Here is a 12,935-nt window from a genome sequence, read left to right as displayed (position 1 = left end):
GCTCTATATATAAACTGCAACTTTATATTATGCATTTCAAAGCAACTTTCATAATATTGTTGAATCATTCATGAGTTGACCATTTGTAAAATGCCCAAATGTCTTTTAATTATCATTTCATGAAAGGCAGTAACAATCTTGTCAGTGTTCAATGATTTGCCGATGCATTTTGGAATATCATTCCATCATCAGGGCCGAACACTGTTTATATCACAGCATGAGTTCCAAGCCCAACAAACAAATCCAAATAATGTACATACCCACAAGGCGGTGGTTCACATGCATCAATAATGGAAAAAGAGAAATAAAGACATACAACTCAGGCGGTAAGGGGTTTACGGCGCCGTAAACAGCGCCGACCCTTACCGCCTGAGTACGAGGTCCCTTAGCGCCATGGCGGACTTAACACCTGCTTTTAGTAGGTGTTAAAATCCATGGCGCTAAGGGACCATGGAGTTAATTACGCCACCGTAATTTACGGTGGCGTAATTAACGCCTTCCCCACTCCCATTATGCCCTATGGGGCAAAAATGGGAATGGGGAAGGGTAAATGGGGATTGGGGACTTACCGCCCCGCCAAGGTCGGAATGGGGCGGTAAGTCCGCCAACCACCATGGCGTAAACGTAGTTTACGCCATGGTGGTAAAGTCACGGCCCAGGCGGTAACTTACCGCCTGGGTCGTAATGAGGGCCATTGAATCCCAATTCGCACACAAGGTTGTGCCATCATTAAAGCTTCCTGGCAGCACGCTGGGGTCAGTTCGATATTAATGCGTTTTCCTATCTAGTTCAGTAAACACATTTATGTCTATTCATTAATGAATACATTATCTTTTGTAGATCAGGGACTTTGATGGCCACTAAATTCTTTAGTTTAGAACAATTGTCCAGGTAAGGGCTGTGAGCCATTACGTGTAGTTTAGTTTTTCAAACTATAATGTGTCAGCAAAATGTCACACAGTGACCTGGTCATTCTTATTTCCTTTACAGATGCATATATAGGCATCACGATACAGTTACATTTCCAACGTGTCAATTAATTGCTAGAAGAAATGTGCCTAATTTTCCTGTTCATTGGGATAAAATGTCTTTATTTCTCTTTATTTCCATTATTGATGCATTTGAACCGCCGCCTTGTGGGTATGTACATTATTTGGATTTGTTTGTTGGACTTGTAATTCATGCTGTGATATAAACAGTGTTAGGCCCTGATGATGGAATGATATTCCTAAATGTATTGGCACATCATTGAATACTACAAGATTGTTACTGCCTTTCATAAAATGATAAATGTACATTTGGGCATTTTACAAATGGTTAACTCATGAATGATTCCATACCTCAATGGACCTACAATATTATGAACGTTGTTTTGAAATGCATAACATAAAATTGCAGCTTATGATATGCTATGCTATGCCATTTATAACGCGCCTATACACAAGTGTTTCAAGGCGCGACGAGGCAAGGAAGGGGGAACAGAGGGAGGGCAAAAAACAGCGATCTTACTAGGCCAGGTGACATTGAGATTGCGCAAGTGCAGGGGAGCGGGCAGGGGAGGAAGGACGGGCAAGTGCAGGTCATGGAATCAATACAAGTAGTGCAACCAACAGGTGGCAAGTGCGAGTACTAAAGGTGCAGACAACAGGTGTCAAAAATTGCAGGCAAGGGACTGTAGGGTTACAGATACAGAACACAGTGCAGGGGATTCCAGGAGGCAGTGCGGGTGTACAACTGGACGGGCAGGGACCTGGGCCCAAGTTCAGTGTGTAGCCAGGTGACCAGTGCAGTATCAGACAGGATATCATCAGGGTAGAGGAAGAGAGAAGGCAGAAGCAAAGAGGAAGGTGTTAAGCTGCTTCTGGAACCGGAGATGGTTCTGCTCAAGTTTCAGAGAGGCAGGGAGGCTGTTCCACAGGGAGGTGCCAGATGAAGAAAGAGATCTGCCTCCAACTCATTGCTTGGAGATGCGACTGACCCTCAAGAAGTTGGAGGTTCGAAGAGCTCGAGTAGGAAGATTTTCCAAACAGAAAGTTGGAGGTATTGTGGTCCCAGGCCCCAGAAGGCCTTGTGGACAATGCAGAGGGTCTTCAACTTGATCCTTGCTGCCACTAGGAGCCAGTGGAGAAATTTCAGGGCTAGAGAGATCCGATCCACGGGCTTGAGGCCAAGGACAAGTCTCGCAGTCTTGTTCTGGATGAGTTAGAGAGGACGAAGAGTATAGGCAGGTAGATTTAGAAAGAGGCTGTTGCAGTAGTCCAGCCTAGAGAGAACCAGAGCTCTGGAGACAGTGAGCTTCTGGGGGAAGGTGAGGAAAGGAAGCATTTCTCTGAGGAGGTGCAGCTGGTAGTTTAACTTCTTAGAGATGTCAGAGATGTGAGGAGAGAAGGAGAGTGTGGCGTCGTAGATGACCCCGAGAGTCGAAGATTACCTATATAGAGCACACCGAGAGCACACAGCCAACTGAGTGGCAATGCTCAGCTTCTTACTGCATAGCTGTCTTTATAACCATTTGCAGTCAGAATGCTATTATTTTGCTGAATATTTTCACCTGGGGATTCAGCAATTGTAGTGAGCTGTATGACATACATGGCCACAATTAAGCATTAAGCACCCGTTGCAATGGCTGGAACAAGTGTTTACGACCCGGGGTCCATGCTTAAGGCCCGATAAGAGGCAAGGGCATTTGATGAGGGCCCCGGGACGTTAACACCATTCCGACCCTTGGAACTGCGACTTAACGCTATTAGCACCTGTTCCACGACTGCATCCTGGCTAACTTAAAGTATTTTCTTTCAGTGAACGGCGTGGCGTCTCGTTCACAGAGAGAAAATACTGTAAAAAATCCGCCACCATGGATTGGGAAGGCAGGGCTCCGTACCGAGCCCCTCTTCAATTTCTATGGCAACCTCGCGGAGCATGGTGGAAGCAGCAGCAGCTGTGGTGGTGGCGCTCATCTCCGCTGCAATGAGGTAAGTGGGAGGGGAGTTTTAAAAAAAAGGGTGGGGACAAGATGGTGGGCGGGGGAACCAGCCATCAGGCGACTTGGAACGTGGGCTAGATCGGCAGTTTCAGCCTGCTTTCCTAGCCTCCTGATTGGCTGGCTCCCCCTTACCCCGCCTTCACCCCCACCCCCGCAGGGTAGTAAAGTTTGTAAACGATACAATATCATATATTCCCTTTAAATATCCAGTGCTTCCCATCTCCCTTTGACACTCAGCTATAACATTTGTCATTTAGGGGCTAAAATCTCAGGGTTTGGCAGAGGGGCCGGCTTTTGCTAACCTGTAATGTGTTCAAGCAGTATCTTCTTATACACTTCCCTGCCTTGCAGGAGCTTTATGGTGGGATGGGGAGGTTTCATCGCGAAGCCAAATCCATCGAATTTGTTCAGCCGAGTTTGGCCACACATATATGTGTGGTGGGGAAGGTTAATAATTAAGGGTGCGGGGCCAAGGAGCTGCAGGGGGTCTCCCCCAGATATATTTTATGGCCAAAGGGTTTAAAAGAAAAAAAAACAATCCGATGGATTAGGATTCAACCAAATCTCTGTGATGAAATCCTTTCGGGATTTCTCCGGATCTAGGCTCTTTTTCGACCAGCTAAGCCAGTAGTTTGCCAGACTTGTTCCCTTCTCGGCTTTGTATTTTTATGTCGGTATGTGCCTGCACCTAGAGCCACCGGGCCTGGATGCCATCCTCCATCTCCCAACTCATCTATCTTGCAATCCTAAAGTCTTGGCATGCCAGGTAGCTTCCTCCTGACTCTGTCCATGAAGGGCACACATTGCCATTGCAGGATCGCTTTCAAGGTGTGTTCATATGACTCCAGTGCCCATCACCATGTCTTCCGTCTCCCAAAGGAAGGAATACATGCCCTGCCCACCTGAGGCTCTCAAAGGCAGGTCCCAATGGCCCTGAGCTCTTGGTCCCCTGGTGAGGATCATGGCAACGTCCTGGGTATTCTCAGTGGCAGGTGTCCTGGTGGCATTATCCCAAGTGCCCTGGTGGAAATGACATCACCAATACAATCACCCAGGCTGGTGTTCTTTGGCCGCGTAAATAAAAGGAATGGTGACAGTCATGCCAGAGTTCCTGCCTCCAGATTTCCCACATGAAGGGGCCAATCTAACGCAGCCCCCCGACCATCATTTCACCCGTGTCTTGCCCACATTCCTCCATGATGCAGGAAAAGAAATCCGCATTGCCTATGTGAAGTCGGAGAGCAGAATACGCCATCTCAGCGATGCCCTCATGCAGCTGTGCCAGCCAATAGCCATCCCTGACGTTATCCTCCCATTCAGAACCAATGAGCAATACATCACCGTTATTTCAGTTAGTTGAAGGGCCTGCATTTTTACTCCATGTGAGAAAAGTTTCTTTATATTTTATACCTTGCTTCATCAATCCAAGATAAACAGCCCTCAAGGATCCAGGGGATCACAGGATGCAGAGGATCACAGGGTGCAGAGGGTCACAGGGTGTAGAGGATCACAGGGTGTAGAACATCACAGGATGCAGAGGGTCACAGGGTGCAGAGCATCAGAGGGTGCAGAGGATCACAGGATGCAGAGGATCACAGGGAGCAGAGGATCACAGGGAGCAGAGGGTCACAGGGTTCAGAGGATCACAGGATGCAGAGCATCAGAGGGTGTAGAACATCACAGGATGCAGAGGATCACAGGGAGCAGAGGATCACAGGGAGCAGAGGGTCACAGGGTGCAGAGGATCACAGGGAGCAGAGGATCACAGAGTGCAGAGAATCACAGGGAGCAGAGGATCACGGGGTGCAGAGGATCACAGGGAGCAGAGGATCACAGGGAGCAGAGGATCACAGAGTGCAGAGAATCACAGGGTGCAGAGGATCACAGGGAGCAGAGGATCACAGGGTGCAGAGGATCACATAAGCGTTTCGTCCTCATCGGGGATTATCTGCGTGGTACAGGCTGACACCCTTGTGATTGGAGCAATGAGGTAGATTTACCAAAACCATCAGAGTTTTCATAGGTATAAAAAAGGCACGCAAAAACAACCATCTCCCTAAAACGTGAGAGCAGAATGTGACACTTCAGCAAATGAGCACCATGACACGTAGCAGGTTTTTTAATGCATCTTTAAACCCGCCATAACTTTGATGGTATGCGATGTCGGTAAGTCAGGGATCTGCTAAATCTGTCTGTACAACATAATGATGAAGGATCTTGGGTGTTGTAGTCCAAAGAATCTGTTGCGCTACCGGCTGCATACCCCTCCTGTAAGCATTAATCAGGAAGACTCCTCTTCATTACTTGCTTTGTTTTTTCTCTCATTCCTGCACTTCGCCCGGGTCCCCCTTCAACCACAGTCTCCACCCCAGCACCGGCGGTTGCACACTCTTCTCCTGCTGGTTTGGAGAGTCGGCTGGTAGAAGTGCTTCTTAAACAAGGCTGAGCTCCGCTGCCTGCATTTCAGAGACACCCACAATGTGAAGCCTCCTGACTAGATCATTTAGGACGGCCACATCATCCTTACCCCCCTCCGCTCGTCTTGCCCAACCCTAAACTCCAACCCACAATGTCTTGCAGTAACTCTAGATGATCCAACCAATAACACGGCAGGTACAGATTATATTTCAGGCTGTGTCTAATAGCTCAAGACCTGTTTTATTAGGTCTGATGTTATTTTGTTGAAAGGCCTTTCATCATGTTTTTCTTTCTAGTAACCTATTGGGGAAAATCATTATAGCACGCACTATGCTTTGAAGTCCCCCCCCTACATAGTACAAATATTCTATCTATATGAAGGACCCAAAACCATGCACATTCCACCACTTTTACTTATAGTTGCCTGGGCTTAAATGCTACATACATAATTCTGGAAAGATGTCTGTGCATTGGAGACTGGGCATGTGCCAAGACCCACACACGCAAACATCCTTACTTTACCCACAGACCTAGCTACTAGTCTCATCCATCCTTCTTTCAAAAGTTTGATTCAATTCGTTCTTTTGAATATAGCTCTCAGACCCCAATGGAGTGACTGAGTTGGCTACCACTGTACCCTCAGATCAAATTCTGCAGCTGCCTGAATTTGAATATATAGTTCATGTTCACAAGCACCTCACTGTTAGGATGAATGTTCTGAATAGGGAAAGGAGCACAAAGTCCATTATGCATTATGTACTTACTGATTCAAGCAAACAGCACTTTTGATCACAGGCAACTATAGAGATCTTTCGTCATTTCTATGTTCCCATAATGCTCTTTGGTTTTATGGAAAGCAGCCATGATCCCTTATGTGTGATATTTGTCGAGATTTCGAAAGATTACAATAGGAAATTATTAATTTAGTTATTCTATGTTACGATAATGTTCTTTGCAAAATATGACAAAGCGAAAAAGAGAAAGTTTACAATGTTAGTAATTATTTAATAGCTTCTTTTGCAGAACCTTTGTCACCGAAAATGTCTTTCCTTCTTGGAAAGGGTCACAGATTAAAATCATATCTGTTTTTTGTGTGCGCTCAAAGGGAATGTGTAATTGTGTTTGCTACACACTAATTGGTTTGTAATGCTGCTGGACGCCTACATTTGATTCAGTATGCACAAACACTAATAATGAACAAATAAAAGAAAATTTAAAAACGCAGTTGTAGGCCCTGGAGCCATGTCCTTTGGTGCCTCACGAGGTCTGTCAGAGCCTTTGCACGCCCCATTTATCACCCCCCATATGGACAACGCACCCCCAGTATCATGACATTTCTGCGGGACACACCTATGACAAGGTACGTCTCCAAATACCAGGCCTCTTCCCGCCTCGGGGGACGCCTCTGTCACTGCTACCCTCATTCTGCTTTTAACCATAAAAACACAGCAAACTCTCCCAATCTCATCCTTCAAGATATGTTTGTTTTCTCTGGTCGAGCTGCTGTCAGCAAGAGCTGTGGAGGCTCCAGCAAATGGGAGCAAGCAACATAGTGGGGGGCTGGAAAGGACAGGCTGCAGGGCGTCTGCAGAGACCCCCAACCCCATATCGGACCATGAAAAGAAATGCAAAGATGGGGTATTTCTCCGGTCAGCTCTCTGCCTGGACATCTTGCCAAATAGCAGGGTAAAAGAGTCATACTTGTGGCGTCTCGTTCACAGAGAGAAAATACTGTACAAAATCCGCCACCATGGATTGGGAAGGCGGGGCTCCGTCCCGAGCCCCTCTTCAATTTCTATGGCAACCTCGCGGAGCATGGTGGAAGCAGCAGCAGCTGTGGTGGTGGCGCTCATCTCTGCTGCAATGAGGTAAGTGGGAGGGGAGTTTTAAAAAAAAGGGTGGGGACAAGATGGTGGGCGGGGGAACCAGCCATCAGGCGACTTGGAACGTGGGCTAGATCATCAGTTTCAGCCTGCATTCCTAGCCTCCTGATTGGCTGGCTCCCCCTTACCCCGCCTCCCCCCCCCACCCCCGCAGGGTAGTAAAGTTTGTTAGCTGTAAACGATACAATATAATATATTGCCCATACAATATGGAGGGGAGAGGGAGAGCGAGAAAGACAAAGGTGTGAGGAGGAGCGAGCGAGACGGAGGGGACGAGTGATGAAAGTGTAAAGATCTGGGTTCTCAGTGATGACTCTGACATCTGGTTTTTACTCATTCTGCAAAAACAACATGGAAACCTAAATCACTACAAAAGCCAAGGGGAGGGGGGACACACTGAGGGGCTGAGGGGAGCAAGAGAGAGATTATCTATATATCTGTTCTCAAGTAAGGTAACGTTTGCCAGAGATATCATGTTCAGGAATCATGTGTCACGATTACAAGATTGCCTGTGTAAGAGTTTTTACCATTGCCGGTGATGTGCAGAAGCTGGCTGGCATTTTTCCTGGACTTGGAGCTGCCCTTTGTCTTCTTTGGGCAGCACCAGCTCTGAAGTGAATGGTGCTCTGCCATTATGATTATGATTTATAACTGGCTTAATACCCCGGAGGTTTCTAAGCGTGGACCCCAGGATCGAACCTGTGTTGCTGTCTTGCTTCCAAGGTGAGCACGTTGCCCCTGAGCTATCCTCCCGAGACTGTAATCTAATACATGAAATAGCTGCACACTCTCTTTACTTCCCCACCTGAGACATGGTCTAAATCCCACCGAGCACACTTTTCAGGCATCTCCAGCAAAGCTGTGCACACCTACCTCGCAGTTTTATGGCGAGTAGTTGGAAACTCAACTTTTAGTGCTGGGGTCTGCAACCTGTGGCTCTCTAGATGTCTTGAACTACGCCTCCCATAACCCCTCAACATTGACTATGCTGGATAAGGCGGATGGGAGTAGCAGTCCAACCCATCAGGCGAGTAAAGGCGTGTATATTTTATTGAGATATGTCATGAGCGTCATCTCACTGGCTGCCATAGCATTCAGTGTCATAGACGGTCTGAGATGGGGGGGGGGGGTCCCAACAGCAGCAGCGATTGGGGGCGGAGCAAACTGGGAACATACGGCCATTTTACAAACGCATTTAAAGAAGGGTCTGGAATTTTCAAGCTGGAAATATACCGGGGAGTGCCAAACTGCTAATGCATACGGATTTCGGCAAACTGGGAGGACATGAAAGGGAGATTACATTGGTCTCGTGCAGATTGAGCCTATGCTGCCATTTTGCAAATTGGGAGTGTATTGGACATGTGTAACAGTGACATAGAAGTGCGCAGGAATTCAGCAAAATGGGAATGTGCACATTTGGAATGCTAAATTGTAAAAATACTAGGATTTTGAAAACTGGAAGTATACGTAAAATATACTGCTGCGAGCATACTCTGAGTATTCTGGGATTGTCAAACTGGAACTATGCTGGTGTTATCAAAATGAGACTTTTTGTGCGTTTGCCCATCTAGGAATAAACTGGCATCCTGAGAGCATGGGATTGTCAAAATGGAAGTACGCTGGGATTGTCTGTACTTGAAATATATTGCCATGTTGCAAACTGGGAGTTTACTGGAATTATGTAACAGTGCAATGGGAGTGTACTGGTATTATGCAAACTGGGATTGTACTGGGATTGTGCAAACAGATAATGTCAAAATGGGTCTATTTGAGGATTTTTAGGAGCATAATATAATTGGGCAAACTAGAAGTATTCTCCACTTGTTAAACTGGGAGTATACCGAGGTTATCAAATTGAGAATATTTTGGATTTGTCAAACTGGCAGTTTTTTTAAGTTGTCAAAAAACTGGTATTTTAAACGGATGGCCAAAATGTGAATCCAATAGCTGATCAAACTGGGTATGTGATTATGAAAATTGGGTATGCCAAACTGGGAGTGTGCTGCGATTTTACAGCATATGCTGAGAATTTCAATCCTGTAATAGCATATGCGGAGACTGTCGAACCTGTAATATACCGGGAGTGTCAAACTGGGAGTGTGCTGCGATCTTACAAATAGCATATGCTGAGACTGTCGAACCTGTAATATACCGGGAGTGTCAAACAGGGAGTGTGCTGCGATCTTACAAATAGCATATCCGGAGACTGTCGCACCTGTAATATACCGGGACTGTCAAACTGGGAGTGTGCTGCGATTTTACAAATAGGATAGCGGAGACTGTCGAACCTGTAATATACCGGGAGTGTCAAACTGGGAGTGTGCTGCAATCTTACAAATAGCATATGCTGAGACTGTCGAGCCTGTAATATACCGGGAGTGTCAAACAGGGAGTGTGCTGCGATCTTACAAATAGCATATGCAGAGACTGTCAGACCTGTAGTATAGCAGGAGTGTCAAACTGGGAGTGTGCTGCGATCTTACAAATAGCATATGCTGAGACTGTCGAGCCTGTAATATACCGGGAGTGTCAAACAGGGAGTGTGCTGCGATCTTACAAATAGCATATGCAGAGACTGTCAGACCTGTAGTATAGCAGGAGTGTCAAACTGGGAGTGTGCTGCGATCTTACAAATAGCATATGCTGAGACTGTCAGACCTGTAATATACTGGGAGTATCAATCTGGGAGTATTTTGGGAATGGCCAGACTGGATATTCCCGTAGGGGAGGGTTCTCGTCCTGCTATTGGCTTGTATACTGGCTGGTGCAGGCCAACACACGCCAGCCTGTCTGCAACCCACAATTAGATACTGCCTGGGGGAAGTGTCTTCAATGTGGTGTTCATTCAAAGATGTCTTTGCTGCCCTTCAAGGCCCCAGAACATGGTGGGGACACTGGCTTTCCTCTTTCCAGCACATGCCCCAAAATAGGAACGTTGCTCTGGGAGGGCAGTCATAGGCAGGCGGCGATAGGCTACCTTGCACAAGGAAAGATTGAAATGCTGTGCTAACCAGTCATGGGAACTGGCAACGATGTGCTACATTGGTGCAGTGAAAATAAGACACATCAAGCTGCAAGGATATATGGACCATGAAGTAATGGAAAGCGGCCATGAACTGTCAAGTTTATATGTTGTAATGTGCTAACTGGGCACAATGTGAACAGGTAAGTGGCCTGAACCTACTCTGCATGCATGTAGCATATTAACTTGAATAATATAAACACACGAATAAGAGCTGTGGTATGTGGGCGTGCTACTGCGCTAGAGGTAGCCCTGGTATGGTTCTGAAGGTGTGGGGTAAATGGACCGGTAGTGCATGATCAGGGAAGCCTTGAGTAACCCCCGGACACAAGCTATGGCCTGTGAGCCTGTGAGCCTGTGGCCGCCCCCCTTGAGCTCCACCTCTCTCCCCCTCCCTGTCTCTTCCCACCAAGAACGGTGCACCTATATGACTGAATGTATACACTCTCCATTGACCCGGCCCACATGCCTGTTGTATGTAGGCACTCATCCTGCTTGATTGCATGTTGGAATGATGGGGTACGCCCTTCCGTGTTGTTGTAAAACAATTAAAAAGAATGTATTACAAAAAAACGTAGACCTATCGGCTATCTAGACACACATTGAACTGGCAATGATGTGCTGACCAGTTTCCAATACACACACGCACGCACGCACGCACGCACACACGCACGCACGCACGCGCACGCGCGAACAGGAAAATTTGCTTTCATCAGAATATTTGGTGTTTGCAGTGAATAGCAACTTTTATTTTTAGTTATTGCTGTTACCAGAGCGAACACAATTCAAACGCCCTCCGTCAGGGCAAATATATTCACTATGCATCTCCCATCGAGCCCCAATTACCCCTAACAAACACTTGAATGTGGCAGGCCAGGGGGACACGGCTTGCTGTTTGCAGCAACGTGCGCTCTTGACAGCACACGCCCAGACGGCGCTCTGTTATTGCCCACACCCGTGTTCTGATCAGGGTGACCACCACAGGCAAGCAGTGTCATATCTATGGCTGTACATAATGAAAGTCCCTCTTTAGAAGAACCCAGGCTGTCTTGGCCGATTTTACCGAGGACAGCTACTGTTTTTTTTCACAGCACGAGTTAAAGAAACCAAGGGCCTCATTATGAGTTGGGCAGATGTTTGTAATTAAACATCCCCGAAGGAAGTACTAGCTGTATTTCTGAACTTTTGCCCCATTCAGAGTTCACCACTGGTTGTGATGACATTTCTGATGTTTTTTCAGAAATACCAACTCCCATATTAACATTGGAATGAATTTTTAAAAAACATTTCCTTCGTCATTTCCACCTTCAATGTGACAGTGGAAATGGGTAGCGTATCGTAGTGGATGATACCACTATCGCTAGTGTCAGGTAGTGGTTGATACCATTACTGCTAGTGTGGGGTAGTGGTTGATACCACTATTGCTAGTGTATGGTAGTTGGTGATACCACTATTTCTAGTGTGGGGTAGTGGTTGATACATTACTGATAGTGTGCGGTAGTGGTTGATACCATTACTGCAAGTGTGGGGAAGTGGTTGACGATAGTGATTGATACCATTACTGCAAGTGTGGGGAAGTGGTTGACGATAGTGGTTGATACCATTACTGCAAGTGTGGGGAAGTGGTTGATACCATTACTGCAAGTGTGGGGAAGTGGTTGACGATAGTGATTGATACCATTACTGCAAGTGTGGGGAAGTGGTTGACGATAGTGGTTGATACCATTACTGCAAGTGTGGGGAAGTGGTTGATACCATTACTGCAAGTGTGGGGAAGTGGTTGATACCATTACTGCAAGTGTGGGGAAGTGGGTGATACCACTACTGCTAGTACATTTCTTTATTGCAAGGCAAGCCCGTTCTGAACATTTTATGCATCATATGCGTAAGGTGGTTGGAGGGGGCATTAGAGTTACCCACCTTCTCATCCTTTCACAATGGCCCAGTCTGCAAACTTTTGAGTGTTTTGAAGGTAAGCGCCTGCGCTTCCCGTGTACACTGTTAAACGTTTTTCCAAAAGTTTGGTGCCACTTTGGAACTTTTACCTGCATCTGTGCAGGGGAGATAAAAAAAGGCTGACTTTTGGCAGACAGTCTGCCCGGAATACCACCAGCGGTATTCCCATGGTCCACAGGGCTTGTGTTCATTGGAGTGAAGAAGTTTCGAGACTCAACGGTGGAAGATGCAGTTTGGTCACTTCTGCAGAGAATTCCAGATGCCACTTTTTTGGTTTGAAGTGGATGGCTAATAAGAGGCTCAGGCTGGCTTGGATGTCTGTGCATTAATTCCCTTTTCTCTGTCATAATATTACTAATAGGGAAATAGAGTCCAAGCTTGCAGAGGGAAGTGATACCAGAGCATGGAAATAAAACTCTTATCAACACGTATCTCTCAAGGCCTTGTTCACCACAAGGAGGTCCGATTTTTACCACACTGATAATCCCTAATGTGGTTGGCTGCATCCTTGAGAGCAGTCAATCTTGGCGATAACGCCATATATATGTAAGACAAAGATTGCTTTCTGGAGCAACATTCTTTTGTGCTAATTTGAATACCCAAAATGCATTGCTCAGTGGCTCTGAAATGGAAGTGAACTTCCAGGGATGGCTACTGGGTGGCGCTGTGGCAT

At 46.5% G+C, this 12,935-nt stretch overlaps 1 protein-coding gene across 1 annotated transcript in view; it reads left to right on the top strand.

Annotated features, from left to right (window-relative positions):
• LAG3 (lymphocyte activating 3) overlaps positions 1-12,935 on the top strand; it is a 55,184-nt gene that overhangs the window by 19,055 nt on the left and 23,194 nt on the right. The window lies entirely within an intron of this gene.

This window comes from Ambystoma mexicanum, chromosome 3p (genome assembly GCF_040938575.1).
Source record: "Ambystoma mexicanum isolate Mex_15411 chromosome 3p, UKY_AmexF1_1, whole genome shotgun sequence".
Lineage (NCBI taxonomy): Eukaryota > Metazoa > Chordata > Amphibia > Caudata > Ambystomatidae > Ambystoma > Ambystoma mexicanum.
This window is presented reverse-complemented; position numbering and strand designations above follow the sequence as displayed.